Raw genomic sequence first — 24,941 nt, 5'->3', positions numbered from 1 at the left:
AGAGAAGAAGGAATGAAAAGGCCTTTTGCAGGGAGTAGGAAGGTCAACGCTTTAGGAAAATGTAGGAGGACGGCTGTGCCGTGATGAGCACCTATGTGAAATGTGTGGTCCTGAATTTACAGTGAAATGGGTCAGCACAGCTCTGACATTTTCCCCTAGCTACTTTCACCTCAGAAGATGCTTCAGTGGTTTCCATTAGGTAACCACCTAAGGACTCAGTCAAGGACGCAAACATAAGCACAGACCATGGAAGGCAAGTGGGGCAAAGTAGGAACAGAAGACTGAAGGGAGTGGTGGATATTTTCTAAAAGTAGTGGATGGAATTCCACATAATGGGCTAAGAATTACTGAGGTGGCATAATAGGGGAAATATACATAGAATGTTCAGTACGCAGGTGATGCTGTTCTTGCTAATAATACAACCTAAGATGTAACCAACCATGCGAATGGCTGACTGAGACGGTAAGGAGGAAATGACTACTAAAAAATCATTGAGATTGGGAGGCCATGGTGGGTGGATCACGAGCTCAGGAGTTCAAGACCAGCCTGGCCAGGATGGTGAAACCCCGTCTCTACTAAAAAATACCAAAATTAGCCGGGCGTGGTGACGGGTGCCTGTAATCCCAGCTACTCAGGAGCCTGAGGCAGATAATTGCTTGAATCCGGGAGGTGGAGGTTGCAGTGAGCTGAGATTGCACCACTGCACTCCAGGCTGGTGACAGAATGAGACTCTGTCTCAAAAAATAAAATAAAACAAAATAAAAATAGTTAAATCAAATTATATAACCAAGATCGCGCCACTGCACTCCAGGCTGGTGACAGAGCGAGACTCCATCTCAAAAAAAAAAAAAAAAAAAAATCATTGAGAAACTAGGGTATTAAATGAAGACTTGAAATTGATGTCGAGGTCACTAGGCATAATAACACGAGTCTGAAAGTAAGAAATTCTGTGAAACTGCAAGCCACTTTTCAACTGTGATTTGTAACTCATGTCCTAACTTTGTAAGTAAATACTTTTCCTAAGTGTAAAAATATAATTATTTATAAATCTTAATGCCAGCCCCCTGGTATACATGTTACCTTGTGACTCATTTTCTAACTAATAAAGAGAGCATTTGTAATTTAATACGCATCTTAGAATTACCTATACTCTCAAAAGGTTTTCGTTATCCAAAAAAACAGTTTGCATAAGTTGGGCCATCAATGTAATAAGTATATATCTCTCTTCCAAAGGACTCTGTTTAGATAATATTTATTAAGCTACCATATTAACACATCGTGTCTAATAAAATCCCAAAAGAGTGATGAATACCTCACTGTGCTGGGGAAAAAAATAAAACTCTCAAATACTCTGAGGGGGGGAAAATCTGTTTAAGGTTTTCAGAGCTGTATCCAAGCAGCAGACAGAGAAATAAATATGCCACTTAGAATTCCTATACCCTTCCTTGGGCAATATAAAATGATATAAGAAAGGCCAAACTGGCTTGAAAAGTATTCATCCACTCCAGCAGCCTCTCTACAGTGACCAGACTTAGGATTCATGAGGGATTAATAAACAGTGGGCCCCTAATATATTTAAGCATTCTCTAGAGCCACAAGGAGTCAGCAAGCATGGATTTATGTAGAACCCACTAAACCTAAATATAGGCTACCATTCTTTTTTATGAGCTAAAGAGGCCATATAATCTCACCCGTAATACAAGTTTGGTGTTCTGCAGGAAATTCTTAGACTCCACTATTTACTGTTGCCAGAGTGTACAAAATGTATCAAATACTCTGCTAGGAATAATGATACAAATAATAATAATTATTATTATTATTGAGATGAAGTCTCACTTTGTCTCCTAGGCTGGAGTGCAGTGGCGCCATCTCAGCTCACTGCAGCCTCTGCCTCTTGGGTTCAAGTGATTCTCCTGCCTCAGCCTCCTGAGTAGCTGGGATTACAGGCACCCCACTACCATACCTGGATAATTTTTATATTTTTAGTAGAGACAGGGTTTTACCTTGTTGGCCAGGTTGGTCTCGAAGACACAAATTATTAAAGCTCCTTCTTAGGGTAACCTGTCCAGATAAGGAGAGACTCTGGTCAACTGAAGCAGAGAGAAACAAGGAGAAATACTAAAAACATATTTGTTCCCTTGTTCTATGCTTGACTTTCTTTTTTAACTCTCACACAGTTCTTAGATTCAACCTTTACATCTTTATTCTGGTGGCAAATAAAAGGATATAATGTTAAAACATTCCATGAGCAAAACCCCAAAAAGTACCATTTCTTTGATGCCGAAGTCAAAGTGACCTTGGTGTAATTGTTTATTCTAATCACAGAAAGGTTGAAAATAATAGAGATGATGTGTGCACAGCTGAGGGCTAAAGCAACAGAATAAAAATATCTGATTCCATGTTAGTACTGTCACAGTAAAAACATAAAGTTCCTGTATTTTAATATGTGGTTTGGCATGAAATCAGTCCCTGATCAGACCCACTAAAAGTATGCTTGACTTAGCCTGCAGGAAGACTATGTTCTTCCTAACAAGAGACAATCTCAATTCTTCATGTTAAGGACCCTGAGAAATGACAGAAGGAACATGATTAAGACCTAAAATGACAAGCAAAGGATGAAATTCAAGTTTTTATGGTAGTCAAAAGTTGTGACTCTGGGCCGAGTGTGGTGGCTCACGCCTGTAATCCCAGCACTTTGGGAGGCTGAGGCAGGCGGATCACGAGGTCAGAAGATGGAGACCATCTGGCTAACATGCTGAAACCCTGTCTCTACTAAAAAAAAATACAAAAAATTAGCCGGGCGTGGTGGCGGGTATCTGTAGTCCCAGCTACTCGGGAGGCTGAGGCAGGAGAATGGTGTGAACCCGGGAGGCGGAGCTTGCAGTGAGCCGAGATTGCGCCACTGCACTCCAGCCTGGGTGACAGAGCGAGACTCCGTCTCAAAAAAAAAGAAAAAGTTGTGGCTCCTGTTGTAGTATTTCTGTCTGTAGTATCTGTGTCAAAACCTATAGAGGAGGGTCTGGGGCAATGGAGTTTTCTGCAGTTTAGTATGGGAGTTCATTACAATACAGTGATCATTATTTCAGTATCACTATAATGCGGCAAAGTAACATAAATAGGAAAAAAAGAACAAATGGAAAATTTTTTCCTAAAAACCCTGATTTTAAAAAATAAGGATATTTTAAACACACAAAAGGTGAGAGAAAGACAAAAGGAAAGTATTGTTTAGACAGAGAATTTCCTTTAGTTTATAGGAGGAGAGGGAGACATCAGGAAGTTAATTGTAGAAAGGTTTGCATTCTTTTAATCGCAGAAGTGAAGGTATAGTCAATATCAAAAACCCACTTGACCATAGAAAAGTTTCCACAGGGTTTCCGAGTACCCATTCTGTATTTGATTGTCCTAGAAATAGAATATCGACCTTATGGAAAGGAAAGTTTAATGCAAAGAAAGCAAATAGTAATCAGATGCCAGGGCACACATGACATACTCAGCTCTGTCTTGGGCAATGTTTTGGGGAGCAGTTAGGGAGGAACATGTCTGGCTGTCAAACGGAAATGCCATGCACAGGAATACTAAAACATACAAAAGGCAGAGATTTCTCAAAGAACTTAAAACAGAGCCACCATTTGACTCAGCAATCCCATTACTGGTTATATACCCAAAGAAAAATAAACTGTTCTGCCAAAAAGATACATACACTTATGTTCATTGCAGCACCATTCACAATAGCAAAGGCATGGAATCAATATAGGTGCCCATCAACAGTGGATTGGATAAAGAAAATACAGTACATATAGAACATGGAATACTATGCAGCCATGAAAAAGAACAAAGTCATGCCCTTTGCAGAAACATGGAAGCAGCTGGAAGCCATTATCCTAAGTGAATTAGCAAAGGAAAAACCAACCAACCAAATACTGCATGTTCTCACCTACAGGTGGGAGCTAAGAACTGGGTACATATGGATATAAAGATGGCAACAACAGATGCTGGTGACTACTAGAAAGAGGAGGGAGAGAGGGGGCAAGAGTTGAAAAACTACTTATGGAGTACTACGTTCACTACCTGGGGGATGGGATCATTCATACCATAAACCTCAGTGTTACTCTATACTCCCTGGTCACCAACCTGCACATGTACACCCTGAATCTAAAATAAAAGTTAAAATTATGGGGCAAAAAGGCAAATGTAAGCTTTCAAGTGTGTGACAGCTTCCTGATGGTGCCGACTGTGGCTTCTCCTGCTGACCTGGGTTAGAAGCAGCATTGAGCCAAAGTTCTGTCTGAGTGAGAATCCGGTTTCCCATCTTGTCCATGGCAGCACTGCTCCTCAGAGGAAAAACCTGTCTGGATGGGACAAGGCTGATGGGCTGGCCCCTCTCTCAGTGCCTCATGGGTTTAGAGCACTCAGAGAAGCCTGCTACTTCAGTGGCTCTCCTGACCTGCCCATCTCCTCACAGGGCCGAAAGCCTTCAGTGGATGGGAGGGTAGGAAGGCAGGGATGACATAAGCAGTCACCTTGGGAGTTTTGGTAATTAGGAATTCTGTCAAGAAAGTTTGAAAACATGAGCATTTGGTACATTTTGCTTCCATTATCTCCACTCGATTAGAGGATTATAATGAAGAAATTAAACACATGTACAAAGTATGCAATAAAAGTATTTTTAGGCAGGGCCGCAGTGGTTCACGCCTGTATTCTCAGCACTTTGGGAGGCCGAGGCGGGTGGATTACCTGAAGTCAGGAGTTCGAGACCAGCCTGGGCAACATGGTGAAACCCCGTCTCTACTAAAAATGCAAAAATTAGCTGGGTGTGGGGATGTGTGACTGTAATCCCAGCTACTCAGGAGGCTGAGGCAGGAGAATCACTTGAACCCAGAAGGCGGAGGTTGCAGTGAGCTGAGATCATGCCACTGCACTCCAGCCTGGATAAGACGATGACTCCGTCTCAAAAAAAAAAAAAAAAAAAAAAAAAAAAAAATATATATATATATATATATATATTTTAAATAGAGCTATTCCTAAAATTTTTAAAAATGTACTAAAATGTGTTTACATTTATAGAAATCAAAATTCATTTTTAAAGTTTTACTTCATAGGCAGCAGGTAGCTTTCATGATGTGCAACTTGACACTTAGGTACTACTCCTTCCTTATTCCCTTCCCCTACGAGGAACTTGTTTGTTTTCTGCCTGTTCTTTCCTGCTTGAAAAACGGATCCCATTGCTTCCTGCCTGAGTACCTGCTAACTACAGTTTGGCTGCAGGCAACAGGGAGATTTATATTTAACTTCATCATAATGAATAGCTACTTTCTATTTTTCTAGGGAATCATTAGAGAATTAAGAAACAAGATGAAGGAGATAAGCCCAAGAATCAACAAAGATATGGACAAACAGAAACTTGACCACAAGCAAATCATTTGTACTAACTATTGGAGATACTGCAAGGTTTAGAGGGCTTGGAAAGAAAGGGAGAGGCAGTATTGAAACTCCAGAGTGACAGATAAGAGAGATGACCACGGCTAATGGAAACATAGAACATAAAGAGATGCAACCTGGAACCACAGATAAAGCAGATTAAATATATTCACACAGTAAGCCAGGGGGACTGACTGAGTGAAGAAGGGGCTACTGGCTGGGTGCAGTGGCTCACGCCTGTAATCCCAGCACTCTGGGAGGCCATGGCAGGTGAATCATGAGGTCAGGAGTTCAAGACCAGCTTGGCCAAGATGGTGAAGCCCCGTCTCTACTAAAAATACAAAAATGAGCCAAGCATGATGGCAGGTGCCTGTAATCTCACCTACTTGGGAGGCTGGCGCAGGAGAACTGCTTGAACCCCATAGGCAGAGGTTGCAATGAGGCGAGATTGCACCATTGCACTCCAGCCTGGGCAATAAGAATGAGATTCCATCTCAAAAAAAAAAGTATCAAATACTGGCAGTTTCATATGATGCAACCTAACAGCTCCTTATGACTGGAGACAAAGGTGTCTGGGATGAAATAGCAGAGAGTGAGTTAAGAGTGATGGGCAGAACCAGATGTGGATGAGCCACTTCTACACTATTCATATTTTGAGCCAAATAATCTTTGTTCGGGGGACTATCCTGTGCATTGTAGGATGCTGAGCAGCATCTCTGGCTAGAAAGACCTATTAAAATAACTAGATAGCCAACTATTTTTAATGGGTGAGAAAAAATTGTTGGACACTGGATGGTCAATAATGGAAATGTCTACAAAGAGTATGTTTATAAAAGAAATGCCCTTCTGACCCCACTTTGCCCTCCAGCTACCATCTCATTTCTTTCCTTCCCTTCACAGTAACTATTTCAAAACTTTTTTCTGCATTCCGTCTCCAGTTCCCACTACTCCATGGAAGGAGTGTCAAGGGTGTCAAGGTTATGAACAACCTCTGTGTGCTGCTAACTCAGCTCCCAATCCTCGCCTTACTTGACCTATCAGTGGCATCACTTCTCACACTTTGAAAATTTGTCTTTAGTTGGAAGCCAACATGCTATTTTCTTTCTTTCTTTCTTTCTTTTTTTTTTTTTTTTGAGATGGAGTCTCACCCTGTCACCAGGCTGGAGTGCAGTGGCGTAATCTTGGCTCACTGCAACCTCCACCTCCACCTCCTGGGTTCAAGCGATTCTCCTGCCTCAGCCTCCCCTAGTTGCTGGGACTACAGATGTGTGCCACCACGCCTAGCTAAGTTTTGTATTTTTAGTAGAGATGGGGTTTCACCATATTGGCCAGGATGGTCTCGATATCTTGACCTTGTGATCCGCCCGCCTCAGCCTCCCAAAGTGCTGGGATTACAGGCGTGAGCTACCACGCCCGGCTCTATTTTCTTTCTTACTCTCTGGCCCCTCTTTTTCAGTCTCCTTTGTTAGTTTCTACTCTCTTTTATACAGCTACGTGTTGAGTGTTCCAAGAATCAGCCTTTGGACCTCTTCTTTTTCCTAGATCTACCAATCGTCTCATCTAATATCATTATTTTAAATACCACTAAACCCTGACAATTTTGACATTTTTATCTCTACATAGACCTAGTTGGACCCTTCCTCTGAAACTCTAGACTTACAGAGCCAAATGAGTATCTACTAGACACCTCGAACTTTACATGACTCTTCCTCCCATAGGCTTCTTGGTTGATGGCAACTCCATCCTTCTGCTGCTTGAATTATCCTTAACTTCTGTTTTTTTTCTTTGTTTTTTTTTTCCTCATATTTTCTGGTCAAGTCCTAACTGCTCTAACTTCAAAATACACTCAGTATTTAACCACTTTTTATTATCTCTGCTGCTATTAACTTAGTCCTAATCACCATTATTAGAGAAAAAATGTGAAGCAGCAAGCCGTAGAACCTGTTGATAAATTAAAAAACTAAGAACAGCAATCTCCATAAGGCTCAATGCATGCAAACCATCCAGGATATGTTCTCTGTTTCAATAGGGATAAGAGAAAAACAGATCCTGCTAATAGGTAGGACCAAGGCTTAGGAGGTAGAATGTCTTTCCACAGCAATGTACACCCTTACTCCCTACCTAGTTACTTTAAGACTATTCTATATCTCTATTACATTCTAATATCATCTCCTGTGGGAATTCTTCCTGGACCTTCTTAGCACGTCTTTTTCTTCTTTCTTTTTTTTTTTTTTTTTGGTAGCCTCAACATCTCTCAGAGTTCCTAGAACACAGCAGGAATGTATATGAATATTTACACTAAAAAAGAAGAAACACATTGGTAAGTATAAGCCAGTGCTTCTGATATTCACTTCAAATCACTCTAGAGGCTTGACAATGGCTTGAAAAGTTACATTAGAAACATGAAAGAAAAAAGTCCCAGTCATAGATATACTTAAACTTGAACACCTTTCCTGAGAAACATTTGGAAGTGTCTTTTCCAAACTAGGGCTTTCCTATTAATTGCAGAAAGCAAAGACAGATTAAAAGGAAATAGCAATAAATAAGGCCATATAAAGAAAGTCCAAATAAGATGTGAGGGGAGGTCAGAAAGAGCAGCCGAGAACTTACTATGTGTTTATATCCTAAGCGTATTGAGGTCCCAGCAATACAGCACTTGTGAGTACAACCTAGACATACAGATTATCATATGCAGGCCAAGGGAAGAACATTAACATTCTGTTCCACAGACTCAGTACAGCTCACATATACCAAACTCGTAAGGTTGAATCGTCTCGCTGTTCAATCAAAAACCTTGAAGTGTTTCATAACAGAAGCAAGTTTTATCTGCGGAAAATACAGACATCTCATTGAAAACAACTCCATTATGACCACTCAGCCTATGGCAAGAACAAAATGTGCTTTATCCTCTTCCACAAAACCTTCATAACCACCTCCAGCACAGGCTGACGTCTTTCTCCACAATTCTCTTTACACAATTTGGCTATTGTTTGTGCAAACTCTTGTATTGTAATCATAGACACCATGGTTTAGTGGAAAAAACAGACTTGGGAGTTATGACTTTAAGGTTTAAATTCTTGTTATATTAGCTTTGCGACCTTGAACTTAGTCACTTAACTCTAAGATCTATTGATCTTACCAGTACAATGAGGAGAATAATACCTAACTCTCAAAATTGCCATCAGAAGAAAATATGCAAAAGCTTTTTGCGAACTTCCAGCGTTGCAAAAATGCTAGTTATTAAAACATCAGACTTGAGAGATCTCCAAATTTTTGTAGACATGGCATGTCACAGAAAGATCAGGTGAAAGGCACTGAAATTTCTATACAGTCGTAGGATATAATTTTAAGGATTGAAGTTGTCCAAAATTCTAACAGGAGAGCTAGGGACATAGTGAGCCCCCTCTCTAACAGGGATCAATCCAAGGAAGATGACACCATTGGGGGAAGCTGTAAAAAGGGCCACATGGGTTGAACAAGAAGTGAAGTGACCGCACCCTAAGGCTCCTTCCAGTTTTAAGTTTCTGTGTGCATTTTCTTTTCTCACGTAGCTAACCCTTCGCTCAATAATTAATGTGCAAGATGAAAAAACAAGACTGTGCACACTATTTATTTGCATTCCTCCCATGCTCAGTCCTGTATTCTACACATAGTAGGGGCTCAATACACATTGGTTGATTGATTGGGAAAAGCTACAATAAGTGTCACTGTACCAGAGGTTTTCTCAGCGTGAGTAGAGAATTTATATAAAAACAAATAACGAAATCTCATGCATTCAACATAAACATGATCAAATCCAATTTATGCTTGAAAAAGATGTTGGCACTCACTTTTCTATGTCTTGGGAATGCTTCCAAGTAAATGCATTCTGGACAAAAGCACATGACATAATGAAGAAAATGCCGGATATGTAAAATTAAGCAAGCGTATTCATTCTTTCTTAGGAGTAGCTGCAGTGCTTCTAGAGAATAAAGTCATATTTTGTCTCAAAACACATTTTGATCCTTATAAAACAAAGAATTCTTCTTGATTAGGTTTAACAGTTGCCTTTGGGCCTTGGGAGGGAGAGAAACAGAGGCTAAACATAAAAAAAAAATTGATTATATCAGGGGTCCCCAATCTCCGGGCTGCAGACTATTATGGTACCAATGGCCTATTAGGAACTGAGCCCCACAGTAGGAGGTGAGTGGTGGCCAGCCAGCATCACCGTCTGAGCTCCGCCTCCTGTCAGAGCAGCAGCAGCATTACATTACCACAGGAGCACAAACCCTACTGTGAACTGTGTATGCGAGGGATCTAGGCTGCATGCTCCTTATGAGATTCTAGGCCTGGCGTGGTGGCTCACGCCTGTAATCCCAGCACTTTGGGAGGCTGAGGATGGTGGATCACTTGAGGTCAGGAGTTCAAGACCAGCCTGACCAACATGGAGAAACCCAGTCTCTACTAAAAATACAAAATCAGCCAGGCTTGGTGGCAGGCGCCTGTAATCTCAGCTACTTGGGAGCGTAAGGCAGGAGAACCACTTAAACCCAGGAGGCAGACGTTGCAGCGAGCTGAGATGGTGCCATTGCACTCCAGCCTGAGCGACAAGAGGACAAGAGTGAAACTCTCTCTCTCAAAAGAAAAGAAAAAAAAAAAGAATCTAACTGATCTGAAGTGGAACAGTTTCATCCCAAAACCATCCCCTTCCCACCCACCCCCACCCCCAGTTTTATGGAAAAATTGTTTTTCATGAAACCAGTCCCTGGTGCAAAAAAGGCTGGGAATCGCTGGATTATGTGGTTTGTTTAATATATAGTGAATATCCCACTATTCAGGCTTAAGGAAGGACAAAAATGAAGAAACTCATGGTACCTCCTCTGATGAAAAGCAAACTTTTCAAAAGGCCTCAATTATGCAAAGAGTAAATGCATAGTCTCTGATCTCAGGGACCCCACACTCTAGATAAGGAGATTAAAATTCAGTTATTGATCAAGTACCTACTATATACCAAGTCTATTTTGTATTTATACACAAAAGCCTCTTGCCATCCCATACACTGAAAGCTATTATCACTACTATTTTCCAGATAAGGAGCTTGAAGCTTAGGGAGGGAGTGGCCCAGCACGGACCTAAATCCAAGGTTCTGTGATTCCAAGTCCCGGGATCTTCTCCCACCACCCGCCTGCTTTTCCAGCCCCCGAGAACCTCCTGCCAATTATATGCCCATGTGCATAAGCTTTCTCTGCACATGGGACAAAAAATGGACATAGGCAAAGCATGAGCCTTGAGAGAACACACATTATGGAACAGGAAGAATTCCTGGAGTTAGTAAAAGCCACAGAGTACGAATAGAATGAAAGAACCAGTCCTGTAGCTTTAAGTATCACCCACATGCCAATAATGGCTAAATTTTTATTTCTGGCCCTGGCCCCTCCTCTGAGCCCTGGACTGTTCTAACTGCCCACTGAACATCACCACTCCAGGGTCTAATAAGCATCTCAAACACATGGGCAAAGCACCACCCTTGAGACTTCCCCAAATTCTGTTCTTCCTCCCATTGTCCCCATCCCAGTTAATGGTGCCAGCATTCCTCCTGCCACAGCCCCAAGCCTAGGCGTGAACTCTGATTCTTCTCTGTCTCTTCTACTCACATCAATTCCATTATTGGTCCCCATCAGCAGTACCTCCAAAACATATTCCAAAAGTGCTCCACCCCTCTCCACTCCTTGCACTGGCAGGCTCAGCCAAGCCCACCCCTCATTCTTAATCAGATAGTTGCGACAGCCTTCTGTGTCCACTCTCGCCGCCTGCAGCCTATTGCCCACCCAGAAGCCCGAGTGGTCTTCTGTAACAAGAAACAGAATCATGTGGACCCCTCCCCTTCCTTCACAGACTTCCCATCACACTTGGGATTAAACACAGAATACTTCCTGTGGCCTGTGAGGGCCGCCGGGACCCCACCTCTGCTGACTCTCCAAGCCCACATCCTGTAATGTTTTCCCACCTCAGGATTCTTCAGCCACATGAGAGATGTGATGTGATGTGACCTCACCTAGACATTAGGTGATGTGCTCAGGCCCCACACATTTCTTCTGTCTGGAGTTCTGTCCTTTCAGACCCTCACACTTCACTGTTCTGATCTCTGCTCAAATGTCACCTCCTGGGAGAAGCTACCCTTGACAGTCCTGTCTAAAATGAAGATGTCCCTGCACTCTCTGCCCCTGGTCTGTTCCATAGCTGTTATTGGTTTCAATGCTTGCATTGTCCTATCCACTCCATCCTCCTGCTGGTAGAGGCCTTGAGGACAGGGACCCTGCTTGTCCTGTTCATCTGTGCATTTCCGATAACTAGAGTGCCTTCTGGCACATAGGGCTATTCAGTAAACATTTGTTGAATGAATGAATGAGGTTGGAGTCATGTTCTAAGGTCAAAGGAAAGGAACATATTTGCTTTCCACGTAGAATATTCTCCCACCCCGGCTTCCGCCTGCGCCATGCTTCTGTTCTTCCAAGGCCTTAGCGCTCTCCCCTGCTATCAGTGTTGCTGAGAAAATGACTAAGAGATTTCAAGTCCATTCATGCCGAGAGAATGATATGGAGTACATTTCAGGCACAAGGTTAGTCAATTACGTTTGTGACAGGATAACTGTAAGATGTAATTTATATAAACTAGAGAATAAATGGAACAAATAAGATTATTCACAGTTTTATCACTTCCACCAGAAAAAATAGAACAAGTAAGACACTTTTTATTTTTTTGCATAAATCTTTACCACATTGACTTTCACTGCACTAATGAGAAGTTTTCCAAAGAGGTATTTTTATGATTTCTTGTGCATTATAAAACCATGGAAAAATAAAGAGTTATAAGGAAAACGATTATAGATGTCAAGGTAGCTCTAGCTCCATAACACAAAAGGAAATAATTTAAAATAAGGGTAATTAAATGAATTATATGGTTGCCTACCTTATACAATATTTACTAATTCATCAGAAGCTTAATAGGGTTAGCTTATTATTTAGCTGGCTATAGAGAAATGCAGGATTTTGTTGGTACTATTCTATAAAATGAATTTAATGTGTCTATGAAAGCTACACCTTCATTTGCTATGCTCGCATAATTTTTCTCTACAAACCAGTATTTTGTTTTCTAATGTCCAAATGCATTTTTCCTTCTAATATGAAGGTGTTCAAAGGAAGTTTATCTTAAAAGTGAAAAACAGCACTGCATATGGTAAGCAGTGAATAGGAGAAAGACTGGAAAACATGAAAGTGAATATAATTCCTATATAAACTAAAAAGCTTATAATAATTAGCAAATAGATGTAGAATCCTTTAAGAACCAAAAACAGTGCTAGAAGCTAGAAGTAATTTACTGCAGCAATAAATCACACAGTGACAACTACAAACAACAGGAGAAAAAAATTAAAGTCTCTATTTTCCCAGCATTTCTATTGCAGAACCTTGGAAACCTCCTTCCATCTTACCTACTCAATCAAACCTTTTAGCACCAGCCTGAGAAACAGAAAACATGTGGAGGTTAGTTTTTCTTTCTGAAAGATGCTTAATCACCCCTTTTAGTGAGGCTGTGCCTTTGGCATGGTTCTGTACTGGACATTACCAGGTCAGATGGCCACTTGCCAGGGGTGCAGAAGGTCCTTTGCAGCACACTCTAGGGCTGTCTCACCTGCTCTCCAGCTCTGGTTTTGGCTGTGGTTATTGAGGCCAGGTCTGCATGAACTTTGACTTCCTCTCCGTTGACAGCATCTCCCCAGGTGTCTTTTGCTTTCTCCCCAGATAACCTTCCCTGCAAGCACACAGGCGCAAGCCAGAATTGGGGGGTCATCAATACCTACAGGGGCAGCTCTCCATCTAAGAAGACAGGCAGCAGTGGCTTCAAGCTTCTCCCCATCAGTTCTTGGATAGGCTTTTTTTTTTTTTTTTTTTTTAAAGATATCTCGCTCCGTCATCCAGGCTGGTGCAATGGCGCGATCTTGGCTCACTGCAACCTCCACCTCCCAGGTTCAAGCAATTCTCCTGCCTCAGCCTCCCCAGTAGCTGGGATTACAGGCATCCATCACTAGGCCTGGGTAATTTTTTGTATTTTTTTTTTAGAGACAGAGTTTCACCATGTTGGCCAGGCTGGTCTCGAACCCTTGACCTCAAGTGATCCGCCCGCCTTGGCCTGGATAGGCTATTTTGAGAGGCCTCCCACATGTCTGGAAGCTCCTGGGTGTGAATGAGCCCCATCTGGTCACAGTGGGACCCTCAGTAACATTCAATGGAAGGGCTTTTCCTCCTTTTCTGCCTCTCCTCAATCCCTTCCTCAGTGTCAGTTTGAACTAGATGAACTCTGAGTTTCCTTCCAATTCTATGTATTATAAAAATAATACACAAACCACATTCCAGAGGTGGAATCTAGCGTCCCCCACCTCACTTGGCTTCTGAAAAAATTCCAGAAGTGGAGTAGTTGGTCAATCCTATTTCTGGACTGCCTGTAAATAGCAGGCCTTATGCCAGTGCTGGAGATAGAGCTGTGGGCAACAGAAACCGGTCCCTGCCCACATGGAGCTCACTGTCTAGAGAGGAGAGAGACAGGAAACCGATGTTTATAAAGAGGTCAAAACTTAACACACGCCAAGTACCTCACGAAGTAGCAGATGCTGTGAAAGAATAAAACCAGGGGACCTAAACTATTTCTGGGGTGTGGAGAGAGGTCATGGAAGGTTTTCCTGATGAAGCTATTTTTAAGACCTTAAGCAAAAGGGTAGATGAAGAAAGATGGGAAGCACTTACAAGGTGGGAGGATTAACCCACGAGATAACCTGAGATGAGAAAGAGCACGGCACATCCAAGGTACTAGGAACATCAATCATTTTCAGTTCTCATCAAATGCACAGAATCTGTCAGACATTAACTATGAGCGTTTCTAGCTGGCTTCCATGTAGTGACAGTTGTTCACACTACGCCAGACAGGAGGTAGGGAGGGGTGGGGGATCAAGTTGGCATTTCTGATCATCCTCATCAACTCTTCCAAAGGTGACTTCTCCATCCTCATAGACAGTTTCCTTAGTTGCTCATGGCACCGCTTTATCCACATTTGTCCTAACTCTTGCCAGCCCTCCCTCTAGTTACTCTCACACACACTTTGTTTTAACATCATTTTGGAATCTTTCCTTTTACTCACCTCCTGACTCCACATACACTCACACACACACTCTCCCATAATTCAGTTTCCAAACCCCTAATATCTATGACTCCCACCCTTCTTCCATCAGACCTTTATCTGATTATTGCAATTGCTCTATGTGGATCCATGCCTCTTATCTGTTCCCTGCTTTTTTTTTTTTTTTTTTGAGATGTAGTCTCACTCTGTCAACCAGGCTGGAATGCAGTGGCGTAATCTTGGCTCACTGCAACCTCCACCTCCCAGGTTCAAGCAATTCTCCTGCCTCAGCCTCCTGAGTAACTGGGATTACAGGTGTGCACCACCACACCTGGCTAAATGTTTGTATTTTAAATAGAGATGGAGTTTCACCAAGTTGACCAGGCTGGTCTTGAACTCCTGACCTCCAGTGATTCACCTGCCTTGGCCTCCCAAAGTGAATGAGCCACCTCGCCTGGCCCCCTGCTAATCCATTTGCTACCAGAGCAAATCTGATATTCTCCCATGAATGGCTTCCATGCTTTCCCGTGGTTTTCAAGGTTGTATTCAAATCCCTTATGTTAGTGATTCCCAGCTAGGACGATTTTCCCACCCCTCCCTCCAGGGACATTTGGCAATGTCTGAGGCATTTTTGGTCATTAACAACTGTCGGAGGTAGTGGCTAGCATTCAGTGAGTAGAGGCCAGGGATGCTGCTCAGCATCCTACAATGCACAGGATAGCACCCAGGACAAAGCTTATTTGGCTCAAAATGTGAATAGTGTAGAAGTGGCTCTTCCACATCTGGTCCCGCCCATCACTTTCAGCTCACTCTCTGCTATTTCATCCCAGACACCTTTTTCTCCAGTCAGGAGGAACTGTTACGTTGCACCATATGAAACTGCCAATATTGGATACTTTTTTTTTTTTTTTTTTTTTTGAGACGGAGTTTCACTCTTATTGCCCAGGCTGGAGTACAATGGCACAATCTCACCTCACTGCAACCTCTGCCTATGAGGTTCAAGCAATTCTCCTGCCTCAGCCTCCCAAGTAGCTGGGATTAGAGGCACCCACTACCACACCTTGCTGATTTTTGTATTTTTAGTAGAGACAGGGTTTCTCTATGTTGGTCAAGCTGGGCTCGAACTCCTGACCTCAGGTGATCTGCCCACCTCAGCCTCCCAAAGTGCTGGGATTACAGGTGTGAGCCACTGAGCCTGGCCCTATATGATACTTTTGACCTAAAAAAAATCTAGCAATTTTACAGTCTCACATGATTGAGCAAAATGGCTGTAGTTTCTCAGCTGCAATTGTGTTTCTCTGTCCAAAATGCACTCCTCTCTCACTGCTTTCTTTTATTCATCTCCCAAAACCCAGATCAAGCCTCATATTCCAAACAGCCCTACCATGAGTTGCAAGAATGACATACAAACCTGTCCTCTCTGCTCCCACAGCATCCTTTCCCTATGCATCACACCCTCCCAGGGACAGCTGCTACTCAGGTCTGAACAGTAAGTGACTCATTGCCAGGTGTCATGTCTCCATTTTCTCTGTCTACCCAGGGCTCGTCACAGAGGCTGGCCACTGGAGGCTGATGCATAAATTAGTACGCAAGGAATGAGTAAACGAACAAACTCCCCTATTTCAATCCCTGGTTGCTTCTATGTCTCCACTAAGAGAGCTGACAGCAATAAGGCATTTAGTGAGGCACTCAGAAATGTCTACCAATGTAACTATGCTCAAGAAAACAATCAACACTTCTCAATGGCTAATGAAAAATTTACTTCCTATATACAACCAGCAATTCTGTGGATCCCTAAAGGTTGATCCGTCACTAGGCATGTGTTAAATAGAATAAACCAACCATCTGTGGTCCAGGTTTCTTACTGACTACCAAGGAAGCTTTTGATAAACAAGCTAGGAAAACCTAGAAAAGGTGCAGAGAAACAAGCTCTGACATTAGTTTTGAGAGAAATGCTCAGTTTCATCAAGATTTTGGACAAACACTAACTTCCTCCAGAACAGTGTTTAAAACTATTTCTGAATTGAGAACTTGATACAATTTAAAATTAAGATGTATTTTTATAATATTTAACCATGAATATTGAACTAGGATTAGAAAAATACTCAGAAGGTCATCCTCTTTAGCTATCAAATAAAAGAGCCTTCAATTAGCCATTAGTGGACTATAAGAGGGCTTTCAAATTGGAACAGGCATCTAACGGAGGTATGAATTGTTAGGTTTTTGGTTCTGTGGGGGTAAGAGGGGAAATTGCCTACTTTTTGTTTCTGCAATGACTTTAAAGTTTCTCAAGAAATATATTGATATGGTTTGGCAGTGTCCCCATCCAAATCTGATCTTAAATTTTATGTAGCTCTTATAATTCCCACGTCTTGTGGGAGGGACCTGGTAGGAGGTAATTGAACCCTGGGGCAGGTCTTTCTCATGATAGTGAGTAAGTCTCATGAGATCTGATGGTTTTATAAAGGGGAGTTTCCCTGCACAAGCTTTTTTTGCCTACCACCATGTAAGACGTGACTTTGCTCCTCCTTCATTTTCCATCACGATAGTGAGGCTTCCCCTCAGTTCACCTCGTGGAACTGTGAGTCCATTAAACCTCTTTCCTTTATAAATTACCCAGTCTTGGGTATGTCTTTATTAGCAGTGTAAGAATGGACTAATACATATATCAATACATCCTTCTTTTTAAACACAGCACTGAAGTATAATCTATTATAGTCTATACAAAAATTCCTCCTATCCCTCTGACTATGCTCCAGAGGTAATCATGACTAACAGTTTGCCATACTTCTGTAGAGATCTCCATGCATTTTTATACACACATATATACAAATACATAGTTTTGTTGTTGTTGTTGTTTTTTGTTTTTTGGTTTTTTTTTGAGATGGAGTTTTGCTCTGTCACCCAGACTGGAGTGCAGTGGGGCAATCTCAGCTCACTGCAACCTCTGCCTATGCGGTTCAAGCGATTCTCCTGCTCAGCCTCCTGTGTAGCTGGGATTATAGGTACGTGCCACCACACCTGGCTAATTTTTGTATTTTTAGTAGAGATGGAGTTTCACCATGATGGTCAGGATGGTCTCAAACTCCTGACCTCATGATCCACCCACCTCAGTCTCCCAAAGTGCGGGGATTACAGGTGTGAGCCACTGAGCCCAGCCAAATACACAGATTTTAAAGACAAAAGGGAAGCAAAGAATACATATTTTTGCTGCTTGCTTTCTTACTTAATAAGTCTTTGAGATTCTTCTACATCACTGCACGTAGCTATTAATATTTTTTATTTTTTTAATAGCTGAAAGCTACTTCAAAGTAAATGGGTCTTCATAATTTCTTTTCATGATCAAAACACTTAACAATAAAATAAACTTTCTCCAATGACTAACTTATCCTATGAATGTATTTAAAAGCATACATTGTGTGGAAGCTAGAAATCCTGCTGTTTTTACTAGAGGAGGAATAATGTGCCTTGAGGAAGGAGTATTTAGTGGACTTGTCCTTGGACAGGTTCCAGAGAAGGTGGAATGAAAGACAGAGTAAGTTCTGCAGTCAACAAGATTTTCCTGGCAGAGAAAGGTGTTAATAATTATGGAGACTAGTTAGAAAAACAATGGTGTTCCTGTTGATATGGTTTGGAGGTTTGTCCCCTCCAAATCTCAGGTTGAAATGTGATTCCTGATGGTGGAAGTAGGGCCTGGTGGGAGATGTTTGCATCATGGAACTGATCTCTCATGAATGGTTTAGCACCGTCCTGTTGGTGATGAGTGAGTTCTCTGAGTTTGTGCAACATCTGGTTATTTGAAAGTGTGTGGCACCTCCCCTGGTTGCTCTCTCGTTCCTGCTCTTGCCATGTGACACACCTGCTCCTTCTTCACATTCCTCCATGACTGTAAGCTTCCTGAGGCCTCACCAGAAGCCAAGCAGACATTGATGCCATGCATCAGGTACAGCCTGCAGAACTGTGAGCCAAATAAACCTCTTCTCTTTATAGATTACCCAGTCTCAGGTATTCCTTTATAGCAATGCAAAAATGGCCTAAAACACCAGTGCTTTGAAAATTTTAGAAAAAGCGGCCAGGCACAGTGGCTCACACCTGTAATCCCAGCACTTTGGGAGGCCGAGATGGGCAGATCACAAGGTCAGGAGTTCGAGACCAGCCTGGCCAACATGGTGAAACCCTGTCTCTACTAAAAATACAAAAATTAGCTAGGCATTGTGGCAGGTGCCTGTAATCCCAGCTACTCGGGAGCCTGAGGCAGGAGAATCACTTGAACCCAGGAGGCGAAGGTGGCAGTGAGCCAAGATCGTGCCACTGCATTCCAATCTGTGTGAAAGAGCAAGACTCCTCTCAAAAAAAAGAAAAGGAAAACAAGAAGCACCTTTCAGTCTAAGCTTATATGGAGGGAAATTCCATCCATGAGCTCTAGACCCAACTTTGTCATGACTAGCTTATTGGCCTTGGGTCAGACACAACCTTCCTGTTTCTTCATCTTTTAAAATTTATCTTAGTAGTTCTCTACATAGCAAGTACAATAAATACTTTGAAGGAATATAAATCTTCATAAAAATTTAAATTTGGGCAGGAAATTGAACTAGATGATTCTTGAAGCCCATTTAGGATGATGGCAAACTCCAACAGTAAGTATGGAGGAAGAAATTTCTTTCTCACAGTCTCATTTATCACATAAGCGGAAAATTGTCCATGTTGCCTTATCGGTGCAAGCAGAAGCTGCAAGCATCCAGCAGACGGGCAAGGCTGAAATACAGAGGCACTTTCAGAACACATGGCCAAGTACTGAACTGAGGTGCTTTGTGTGTGTGGTTTTAAGGAGCAGAGAGTTTAATAGGCAAGAAAGAAGGAAGAAGCTCCCCCATACAGAGAGGGAGGGACAGGGGGCTCCAAACCCCAGAGAGGAAACCAGTCAGTTATATGAGGAGGCTGGAGAAGGCGGTGCCTGATTTGCATTGGGCTCAGGGGATTGGTTTGACCAGGCATGTCATTTATGTAGCCCATGAAAAAATTGCCCCTCCCAACCTAGCCTTTTAATATGTAAATGAAGGCCGCCATGATGTTCTACACACCTGGGGATATGTGGGGGCGCCATGTTGCCAGGCACATGTGAAGGCAAAGGCAAGAAGACACGGGAATTGCCATGTTTGGGTGGACCCAGTTTCTAATGGCCCACACTTGGTATCAAAGGTTGCTGGCCGGCTAGAGCTGGGGCTTTCCTGCTAGACAAGAAACATTTCTGGAGCCGCTTTGAAAGAAACGAAAACTTCCCAAGGACCCCTTTTCCTCTCTAGCTGCCTAAAATAATGTCTTAATAACTCCTATAATATTCCTCCCTGTGGAGAGGTCACCCTAACTGCTGTTAGGGGGTTTTGGGCGACGACTATTTCTGGCTACTTCCTGCTGAAAAGGGGTATCAAATGGGGAACAGCAGCTAGGGCTCCTCCTGCGGTCAATTTAAGGATCCTCGGAAGAATAGCATGTCCATGCATGTGAACTGAGGTACTTAATGGAGGAATGAGCAGCTAAGCACATCCAAGATACTATGAGAACTGTCCCAAACTCAGTACTCAAAGGAACCTGTGGCTACCTACACAGTTATACCTGGACAGACACCTGTAAAAAACCCACTGGCTTTCCAGAGTATATTTCCTGTAATATAATGCCATTTTTTTTTCCAATCTCTAGAGATACTGCTTTGAGCTTACTCCTTCATATTTAAAAGGAGAAAAACAACAACTAGTTGACATGCTGGAAGAAAAGGAGTTAAGATACCTACTGTTGAGAGTTTTAAAAATTGTTATTTCAAAATGCTATTTTCTATTTTTTTCACCCAGGAACTAAAGAGAGTCTAATAAATCCCACTGAACATTCATCAGTAAATCATAAAAACCTGATCCAGATGCCTGTGATGCTGGAGGTATTTGGCTTAGGTATTTTGCGTTCCATTATTGGAACACTGAGCATGTGGGAGTTATTTATATCCTACTGCTCAAGGTCATCGCCAAGCAGGTGACCTCAGGCATAAATTTCAACCTCAGGCATAAATGGGTTAAGGTCCTCTTTGATGCTCAGGTTCTGTGATCCTGCAGTGTAGGTCTTAGGTGATCAAGCACTACCCACAGACAGAGAATGGAAGTCAACTGATCGGAATTAGAGTGTTGGACAGAATTTCATTCTGTGCCCAATGCTGATTTTTACCAATAATCGAAAAAAAAAAGAAAAAAGTATTTTTAAAAGACCATTTGGGGATACAAATTTCTCCAAGATGGAAATTAGGCCAGCATTTTGGAAGACAAAATGATGATCTAAGATGACTTTGATAAGAGAAATAAATCACGATTAACAGAAAGAATCATAAAATTATAGGTTCTTCAAGTAGAAGGACCCCTTGAGGGTCACACCTTCCAACTCTAATTGATATATGAGCTCACTCTCTCTCTACAAATCCCTGAGAAGGATTGCCCAACCTGTGGTTTTGTTTTTTTTTGTTTTGTTTTGTTTTTGTGAGACGGAGTCTCGCTCTATTGCCCAGGCTGGAGTGCAGTGGCACGATCTTGGCTCACTGCAAGCTCCGCCTCCCGGGTTCACGCCATTCTCCTGCCTCAGCCTCCCGAGTAGCTGGGATTACAGGCGCCCAACACCGCGCCCGGCTAATTTTTTGTAGTTTTAGTAGAGGCAGGGTTTCACCGTGTTAGACAGGGTGGTCTCGATCTCCTGACCTCGTGATCCACCTGCCTCGGCCTCCCAAAATGCTGGGATTACAGGCATAAGCCACCACACCTGGCCTGTTGTTTTAACTTTCAGCATTGTGCTTTAATGAGAGTCTGAATTTTAGCTCCTAATATGGAGCATAAATTCTGTATAATACATTTTAGGAATTTTATAGGATGATTCTGACCATTTGCAATGTTTTAATTGAAATTTTTATTGAGATAATTGTATTCACATGCAGTTGTAAGAAATAAGAGACGTTTCCCTATAAACTCTGCCAAGTTTCTCCCATTGGCAACGTCTTGCAAAATTATAATATTGACAACCAAAATGAATGACTGAGGCAAGTGCCCCAATCAATTAAGGTTTATTGAGCCAGCTTGAGGGTGTGCCCAAGAAAAATGCAAGTCACAGATGCACCTGTGGGTGTTTTGCCAAAGAGGTTCTCAGGAGGTTTAGTACTTATAATTTTCCTTTAAAAAAGAAAAAAAAAGGAGAGAGGGAGCTGTGAGACCAATGGGTACATACTGTGAGACTTTAGTTAGTGCTCAGTAAATCTACATTTTACCCACAATCAGGTGAGCATTTGAAGAAAAAGGGAAGAGAGGAAGCAGATGTCTCAGGGAGGGGTGAAGGAATGACTCATCTCATCCTGTCTTTATTCTGTACTTGGGAAGATAAGCTAGTAATGCTCACTATGAAGTCTTGAAAGATCTGATTCCTGTTTAGCCCTTAGGGAAGAAAGCCTTGTGTTGGTTAGTGAGGGAGGGGGCATAATGAGGTGTGTCCCACCTCCCATCCCATCATGGCCATGAACTCAGCTTCCAGGGTTTGGGGTCCCCTTGGTCAAGAAGGTGTCCATTCAGTTGGGGGCTTAGAATTTTATTTTTATTTCTCAGTATGTTACAACCAGGATACTGACATTGATACAATCCATCAATCATATTCAGATTTTCTTGGTGTAAGAAAAAGTAGCACAGGGACAAGCAGTCCTGGGGTGTGTGTTTATTATAATTTTATCACCTTGGTTGATTCACGTATTCACCACCACAGTCAAGAAACTGGACAGTTCTTAATTTTGTCATTTCAAAACTATGTATATGAAGTCGTACAGTATGTAACCTTTGGGGATTCGCTTTTTTCTCTTAGCATAATTCCCTGATATTTTTGTAGGTTGTTATTTATATCAAGGGTGTTTCTCTTTTTGCAGAGTAGGATGACTCCATGGTATGGCTGTGCCACAATTTACGTAGCCATTCACCTGTTCTGAGCTGATTCCAGTTTTTGGCTATTGTAAATGTAAAAGGTGCTATTATCATTTGTGTACAGATTTTCATGTGAATACAAGTCTTCATTTCTCTGGGAGGAGTGCCTAAGCATGTAATTGCTAGGTCATGTGGTAACCCTGTGTTTAGTTTTATAAGAAATTACGAAACCACTTTCTGGAGGGGCTGCACTGTCTTACATTCCCTCCACCAATGCATGGGTGGTTTGGTTTCTCTGCATCCTGTCCAGCACTTGGTGTTCTAGTTTTTACTTTGGCCATTCTGGTGGCTGTGTAGTGATTTCTCACTGGGGTTTCTGAACTGTCGTTTTGGAAACCTCCAGTGATATGAGCCTCACAAGTTCCCGAGGACGCCTTCCGCTTACTCTGCAGGAAGTTGTGATCTGTCCCTCTGTGATGTTTCTGCTCTGCCTCCAGTTCTGCTTTCTGGAGCCCCATGCTGACACTCTGACCAGTCTTTTCCTCTCTATCTTGAAAATGCTCTTTCTTTTTGAGGTTGGCATTCTCAGTTATTTCAATTATTTCTCCAAAATCATATTTTTCAAACCCTTTGTCGTCATGATCTCTCTTTTTTTCTTTTTCTACCCAGCAACTTGTATTTCTTGAGGTCCTATTACATATGATAGACTATCCCAGGCTTAGGGATATATGGACAAATGAAATTAAGTTCCATCTCACAAGATGTTCACAGACTAGCAGGGGGACAAACTGCTCTCTATACTGTACAATATAGTAAATGTTATAGATAGAGATATATACCAAGAACAATGAATATTATGGCTATTTTTCATTGAGACCAATCTTGTCATTCACAAAGATTTGTTCCCACTCACAAACGACTTCCAGTCAAGTGAAGGATAAATGCATCTACATATAAGTTTAATACAATGTGAGTGCATGGGGCAGGGCTGCAGTTGTGGAGCTGATGTGCAGACGGCAACAGGGTAGGAAAAGCTTCATGGAGGAAGTGATGCCTCTGGATGGAAAGGTAGGAAGAGGCAGGCATCCCAGGCTGAGTGACTAGCTGAGCGCTCCAGCAGAGGTTTGAAGCGATCTGAAGCAGTTTGGAGCCTTGGATGACCAATAAGTGGTATAGGATTGCTAAAGGCTAATTTATGAGGGACAAAGGGCAGAGAATAAGTTAGGAGAGGGAGTAGGGAGAGCTCCTCAGACTTGTTAAGGAACCAAGATTTTTGCCCTGCAGATAACAGGGGATTAAACACAAGACAGGTCAGCTTACTATTGTAAAAAATCCCTTTGGTAGCTGTGAAGTAGGCAGATCTGAGAGAGGCAAGGCTGCAAGCAGACGGGTCAAGTGAAACGCTATTAAAATGGCCTAGCTGAGATGTGCTTAAGGTGGAAACGAAAGAACTGGAAATAGGAACGCATGAGAAGGCTTTGAGAAATAATTAGGAGACGAATTGGGATTATGTGCTGATTAAGTATGAGAAATAAAGGGAGTTAAGACTGACAATAAAATAAAATCTGTGAAACGCAAAAGGATTGAGTGTTTAATTGTTTACAGGCTGCAGAGATAGAAAAAATATTTTAGAGGGAAAATTAAAATTTGAGATTATTAAATCTCAAAGGCAATTTGACTCTGACCTTTACTCCTATGAAAAAGAGTCTGATTAAGGATTCCTTCACTTTACCCAGAGGAAATGGCTCTATGGAAACATAAATAATACAGGTCAAATACATGAATAATTTTCAAGTCAATAAGCATTAGAAAGGACAACTCAATTACAAATGCAAATTTAAGATACAATAAAGGCTGTATCTCAGATCAGTTGCAGGAAGGGAAAGATTAGAGACTAAGTAGCACTGGGATAGCAGGAAAGCTACATGGGAAAAACATAGTCATTTTCCTTAGTGAATACATCAGGATACATTTCAAACACATCAAAGACTCTGATGTAAATAAATTAACCATACAAAAACTAAAAGAAAATGTGTGTGAATCACTTTATAACGTGGGAGTGGGAATTTTCTCACTGTGATTCAAAATCCAGAAGAAATAAAAAAAATAGATGAATTTAATTACATAGAAACAAGACTAAAAAGCTATTGTTGGCAAAAGGCATTCTAAGCAAGGAAAAAAGACAAATGACAAATTGAGGAAAATCTTTGCTACTTGTATCACAGATGAAGAGGTTGGTAAAATAGAAAAGGAAAAAGACCAATCACGCTATGGAAAAATGCACTGAAGAAAATGCAGTTTACAAGCAAATAAATGCAAATCTCTTCACCACATGAAAAAAGGATTCAATTTCATTCTTATATGAGAAAAATCAAACTAGAAATACATTGAGGTACAGTTTTTTCACCCATAACATTTGCAAAAATCCAAAAGTTTAGCGACACACTG

At 41.8% G+C, this 24,941-nt stretch overlaps 1 protein-coding gene and 1 pseudogene across 2 annotated transcripts in view; both read right to left on the bottom strand.

Annotated features, from left to right (window-relative positions):
- Positions 1-23,011, bottom strand: part of LOC134758559 (zinc finger protein 532-like) — a 34,339-nt pseudogene extending 11,328 nt beyond the window's left edge.
- Positions 1-24,941, bottom strand: part of PLD5 (phospholipase D family member 5) — a 444,561-nt gene that overhangs the window by 308,815 nt on the left and 110,805 nt on the right. The gene's annotated exons all lie outside the window — the stretch shown is intronic.

This window comes from Gorilla gorilla, chromosome 1 (genome assembly GCF_029281585.2).
Source record: "Gorilla gorilla gorilla isolate KB3781 chromosome 1, NHGRI_mGorGor1-v2.1_pri, whole genome shotgun sequence".
NCBI classification, from domain to species: Eukaryota; Metazoa; Chordata; class Mammalia; order Primates; family Hominidae; genus Gorilla; species Gorilla gorilla.
This window is presented reverse-complemented; position numbering and strand designations above follow the sequence as displayed.